This window comes from Hakea prostrata, chromosome 7 (assembly GCF_041222555.1).
Source record: "Hakea prostrata isolate BN-2017 chromosome 7, UWA_Hpros_2, whole genome shotgun sequence".
NCBI lineage: Eukaryota > Viridiplantae > Streptophyta > Magnoliopsida > Proteales > Proteaceae > Hakea > Hakea prostrata.
This window is the reverse complement of record NC_142606.1, coordinates 60,861,512-60,867,908: the sequence shown is the minus strand read 5'-3', so window position 1 is coordinate 60,867,908 and position 6,397 is coordinate 60,861,512. Positions and strand designations below refer to the sequence as shown.

Genomic DNA, 6,397 nt, shown 5'->3' with positions numbered 1-6,397 from the left:
GAGGGGACCAAAGAGATTAGAAATGACAAAAAAAATAACTCCAAAGATTTTTAAAAAGAACATTTGTTTGGTTTTGTCTTCCCATTTTCTATGCATTTTGTTCAATGGTTTATCTAACCTAGGGAGCTGCCTTGATAAGTGGGGGCATATGCTTGTTAATATTTAATTAAATTTTTAAAGAGAAAGAAGACAATCTTTTAAGTCAGGGAATGCTTCCAAACAGCCAGCTTATTGGTCAATTTAATTTTACTGAAAAAAATGTTAGTTCATAAGATTTATCATACACCAATCATGAGTGAAAGGTGATTAGAAGTTTCGGTAGAAAAAAAAACATAACAAGGCAAAAGGAAAAGCATTTTTGAACGAGAAAAGAGATTCCATTAAACAAGAGATCTCATATTAGAATAGTACATTTTCATTTAATAGACTTAAGGTCCGACATGTCGATTGGTGTCGCCGTGTCAGTGGCTGGCGACATGGCAACACCAGCCAATATGTCGGGCAATTTTTTGAGGGGTTTGATGATTAATGGACAAACCAGTTCTCCACCAACATCGGCGATGCCCTCCTCCACTACACCACCATCTCCAGTGTCGCTGATAAAATGTCCATCGCCGAGCTGAGATCCATCGTTGAAGCCCTCCGCAACTACCCTTACAACCCCTGCAATTTCATGGTATTTGGGCTCACCCCCGAAAACCCTCCTCTGGAAAGCCCTTTATCAAAATGGTCGCACTATTTTCTTTGACGAGAACGAGGACAAAATCGCCAAGTTTGAGCAAAAGCACACCAACATGGAAGCTTATGACTTGTCTAATGTCTTACACAACCAAGGTTAGCTAGATGAAGGAACAGATCATCTCTGCAAGGGAGCAGATTAGGAAGGAGTATCGACCTGTACAGAATCTGCTATTCTCCGACTGCAAACTTGGATCAATGATCTTCCCAATCACTTGTACGAGGTGTCTTGGGATTTAATCTTGGTTGATGGACCCAAAGGTTATAGTCCGTCGGCGCCGGGGAGGATGTCGTCGATCTTTACCGTCAATTGCACTGCACATGGTTGAAACTTGAAAGCAAGGTCCGACATGTCGACTGTTGACAATATATCGTCGAGAATCGGCGATATATCGTTGACTTTTTTTCTATCAAGTCGTTGAGGGGTGTCGTGTTCCCGCCCCCCCCCCCAACGACACGGCGACATATTGTCGTGTGTCGGCGATATATCACCGACATACTGTACCTTGAATAGACTGTCCAAGATTACCAAAAAAACAAAAAAAGGACTGTCCAAAACTAGCTATAACAGGGTCTTCACCTTGAAGTTGAATCATACCAATCTTACACGCTTACATTCATTTTTTGAATCCAAGCAAGCAACCTTGATTCAATGTACCGCTCATGTTCATTTTTGGAATCTGACACGCTTGCCAATCCAAAGGGTAAAAATAAAGTGGAATCTACCACGTGAATCACCACAGCAAGTTCGTACGTGTGTACCTTTTCACGCGCGAGGAGGAAGATTCCAGCACGTATGCCCCCACGGCCCCACCCCCCAGCCCCATGCCGGGTTAGGGAATCCTGGAACAAAGAGCAAAAGTATCTTATTATTGCTTCTCCCGGAGGGTCTGTTTGGCTTGACTCAATGCCGATAGCTTCCTAAGGGTTTAGATCTTCTAAAATTTTCAAATTTGATTATATTGTCTTCTTAGTATTTTCTATGTGTTTTTCATGTTTGTGGTTACAACTATGGTGGGACTTTTTTTTTTTTTTTTTCCTTTTGGCCATCAAACCCAAAGTGTAGGGGGAAAGGAAAAATGAAAGATGTGGTCAGAATAAAGGTTCAAACCCGTGACTTTCTTAAACTTATTACCTCCACAAAGGAGACTAGCACCATTGTGTTAGAAGTAGATCTACAATGGGACACTTTCTTTTTTGCAGGTTAACATCGGTGTTCATATTTTATCTGATTACTTTTGCGGCTCTATGTTAATCTCATAATTGCATAAACCCAATCATTCTAGGTTGAATGAATATCATTTTATTTCCATTGAAATTCTATATTAATCTCACAATTGCATAAACCCAATCATGCTAGGTTGAATGAAAATTAGTCAATTACCATTGAAACTCTATGTAAATAGTCCCAAGAGTATAAGGAGACCAACTATAAATCTCATGCTTCCCTGTAGATTTCAATCCCATAATTAATAATATTTTTGTACATAAAATTTGAGAGAAAATCGTAGAATTTTACCAGGGTACCTTGTGACATTGTTCCGCTACTCTTATCGGCGGCCACCCTAACCCCCTAAGTGTTATAGGCTAATCATATATTGAGCAAACTATTTTTGGCATTTAAACAGTTCATTTATAACATATTAAATTCAGATTAGATTTTAATGAATGATCTAAAGCTCTTTTTTGTATCAATTATCATTCTCAATTATGAGAATTTTTCATTATTTTAAATTGTGTGGCATTTATTATCATTTATATTTTTATTTAAAATAATAAAAATACAAAATTCATAATAAACTTTTTGTCTATGGATTATGGTGAGAATTTCATTTTCTTTCATTTTTATGCACAAATTTACTTAAATTTTTATAGTTAAGATGAGGGAAAAATATTCAATACACATTCTTTTATAAAAATCATAATTTTTCCCCTTTTTTTTTCACTTGCTTACTATTATTTTCTAACAATTTTTTTGGACACCAAACTTATTTTTCATTCTATAATTTATTTTGGATAAAAATTCACCAAACTATTTTTCATTATTGACCAATAATGAATTATTGTCCGTATTTTATTTAAATAAACATAATAGAGAATAAGAATTAATACAAAAAAGAGCCTTAGATAGATTCCTATCCATTTTCAAGAGATCTAATCAAATTCTAATAGTATTTACATAACTATTTTTTTTACAGAGACATCATTTTTTTATTTAAAATATCTTCGAACATAAATAATTTTTTTTTTTTTATTCCAGCATAAATAGTTGAATATATATCCTTGGGAAACCAACTGAACCTTCATGAAGCAAATGGGAATCCAATATGGTTTATACTTTAATTTTTGCCTAGTTGCACCAGATAAATTAAAAAAATAAATGAAGATCTAATTAAGCCTTGGAACCTGTGGGGATTTTTTGTTTTAAAACTAAGATAAATTTGGTTGGTTCTCCAAAGTGGTCTTGACCAATATGGTTGTATAGAGAAATAAAATACTGAAAACATTGGTTTGAGATCAAAAACAGCCAATGGAAGTTGGTTTTAACAGACATTATTTCATCAACTTAATTAATTCCATCTCTATAAATCTTTGAAGAATCATGAAATTGTTTATTTCTTTCAAGGCATATCAGTATTTGTTTATCAGGATAAGAAACATATCCTCTTTGATTGAAGGATTATTGTACTATAGTGATGCTGTTCTGACCATCTCCTTCTCTGTTTGCAAGATATTTTAGGGAAGACACAAAGTAAGATGTATATGTCTTGTATTATATTTAAAAATTTATTCTTATATAATTAAAAAAAAAAAAAAAAAAAAAAACAAAGCAATGAATAAGATATACATGCGCATGCAATAGCTTGTCTCATTGGCTAATATTAATTAATTCAAACAAATAAAAAGAAATGATGTTGTCCCACAAAGGATAAATAGTATATTATTATAGAGCCAATATAAAAGTGTGCATTTCGTTTAAACTTGGTATACTTAAAGAAGGAGTCATGTAGGAAAGGAAAAAAATATGGTTGATATCAAGTCATGCACAGAAGTGTGTCAAATATTTCAAGCGAAAAAAATGGTAGGCCGGATGGGAGATTAAGAGATGAGTGTCAAACACGCTATCAGCCTATCATTTAGATTATATATTTATATTTTTAAAGGTCTCTAATTGATGCATTCGTACGCCTATATCCTCAATGACCACATGCTAATGTAAGGGATGTAAGATTAAACAATATCGTCTACTAATTGTATCATGAAAATTTTAAAGATAACTATCACTGTATGTGGACCATTTAACTAGATAATATTTTAACCTACAACTTGTTATAAAATATTTACGAAGTAAATGTTTATTTTTTAAAATATAAACAACGATAATTTATAATTGTTGTGCCTTTCAACATTCTCTCTTGTTGTTGCCGAATGGGTTTCTTTGATACAAACAGTATATCGTCGCTTCTCATTGACACGTTATCTTGAGAGATTTCATCCCCAAACCATAGCATGTCAATCTCAATCTCATACCCAATTAAATCATGTTGCCCAATGTATGCCTATTGTAATTATATCTTTTATTGCAAAGAAAAAAATGAAAAAGTTTTTCCATATGAGTGTGACATGCATTAGTGCTCTCATGAGTCTTTCTCCATCATTCTTATGTAGAAAATATATTTCTATCTTCTTCATCTATCATTTTATTATAAGAAAGAAAGAGAGACACTTATATAAATGTCTAGCTAAAGTTAAAGGATAATATTACCTTGATACCTTACTATCAATTATTTAGAAGGAGGGATTCACATTGTCAAACTAGATTTTCCTCCTAAATGTATAATTAAATTTAATATTATAAAATAAAAATTTTCGATTCATTATTATAAATTATATATATATATATATATATATATGAATTTGAATTTGAGAAGAGAAAGAAAGTGAAGATGTCAAAGTGTAGATTCTAGTATATGCATTTTTAAGTAATGAAATGTGAGGTCCACAAGGAGTACTTTTCTCCAAGCCTAAGTCATTACTCATGTGGGCTATAATAAATTTTCCGTACTTTATTGATAAAAGCTAAAAGAAAAGTAGATTTATAGAAATACATAAACAATGATAAAAGTAAAACCACGACCGTTAAATTTAATACATAACAAATGATAGAAGTCCATTTTCCATTATGAGATACCATTTCCATTTTCGTAAAGGATAAGTTGATAGTCTTCCCTTTTTCCATTCTATTTGGCGTAAATCACTTCCACATTTAGTGGTGTTAGACTCACTTCCATGTCATTTTCTTCTTTTAGCAAACTTGAAAAGCAGAGACTTCAAGGACGAATAAATAATGACAAGTTGCTTCATCTCTATCTCTCTCTCACATGAACACACAGGGAACTCACGAACACCAAGGTCCAAAACCTATCTTTCTCCATTATATAAGAAGAGAATCCCTCTAGAGTCTCCTGGTCCATTCATGGTTCTTCATCTCCGCAGACAAAGACCCACCACTGCCACAAGGAGAAGCCATGGACTACTCAAACCAGAAGGAAACCAACCCATATGGTCTGAACCCAGATGAGTTTTCAGAGCTAGAACCCCTCATTCAAGCTTGTCACACCTTCCACAGCTCCAACAACATGTGTACCTCTTTGATTATCCAACGTATTGATGCTCCATTAAGCGTGGTTTGGCCTCTGGTTCGTCGTTTTGATAACCCTCAAAGGTACAAACACTTCATCAAAAGCTGCAACATGATGAAAGGTGATGGAGGTGTTGGGAGTATCAGAGAAGTTACTGTGATTTCAGGACTTCCAGCATCTACCAGCACTGAGAAACTAGAGATTCTAGATGATGAGAAGCATATATTGAGTTTTAGTGTGATGGGTGGTGAGCATAGGCTCCAGAATTATAGATCAGTTACTTCTGTTAATGAGTTTCATCTCAAGGGAGGAAAAGTTTATACCGTTGTGTTGGAGTCTTATGTGGTTGAAATTCCCCAAGGGAATACAGCTGAGGATACAAAGATGTTTGCGGACACTGTTGTCAAGTTGAACCTGCAAAAGCTTGCTGCCATCGCCACTTCTTCTCTGCATGGGAATTAACCAGATTTCTCTTCTTGGTTAAGGAAATTAATGGTGGGTTTTGTTTTAATTTGGTTTTAGAATCATTTTTATTAGGGATCTGTAGTCATTTAGAATTAGGTAATGCAAGCAGATTTCAGATTTCTTATGTATTTGGGAGATGCTAGGGGTGTTTCAGTGCAAGGAGTTTTGGCACTTCGATTGCATGTTTCCTAGATTTAGGTGCTTTGATTCAAGTGTTTTCAGTTTTATTTCTTCTTTATTTTATTTATTTTTCTCATGCAAATAATCAAAACTAACATTGAACAATAAATTCAAAATTCCATGTTCATAGCCTAAATTGATTGAAATCTAATCCTTTCCCAGAAAAAGATACAAACCTGCAGTCTTCTGTAAAGATAAAAAAAAAAATTTTAAAAAATTTAAAAGAATAATAATAATAAAAGAATCCTCTTCATTTTTCAATCTGACTTCTTTCATTTTCTCCTCTCATTTTCTCTAATGATTAAAAGAAGAGAAAATGCAAAAGAAATTAATTCTTCTCTATTTTAATTTGGGTTATCAATTTATCATAT

General features: G+C 33.7%; 2 pseudogenes; both read left to right on the top strand.

The window, feature by feature from the left end:
- The first annotated feature begins 440 nt into the window (after positions 1-440).
- LOC149011562 (protein IRX15-LIKE pseudogene) lies at positions 441-1,067 on the top strand (annotated as a pseudogene).
- A 4,065-nt stretch (positions 1,068-5,132) lies between these two features.
- Positions 5,133-6,172, top strand: LOC149011561 (abscisic acid receptor PYL2 pseudogene; annotated as a pseudogene).
- The last annotated feature ends 225 nt before the right edge of the window (positions 6,173-6,397 follow it).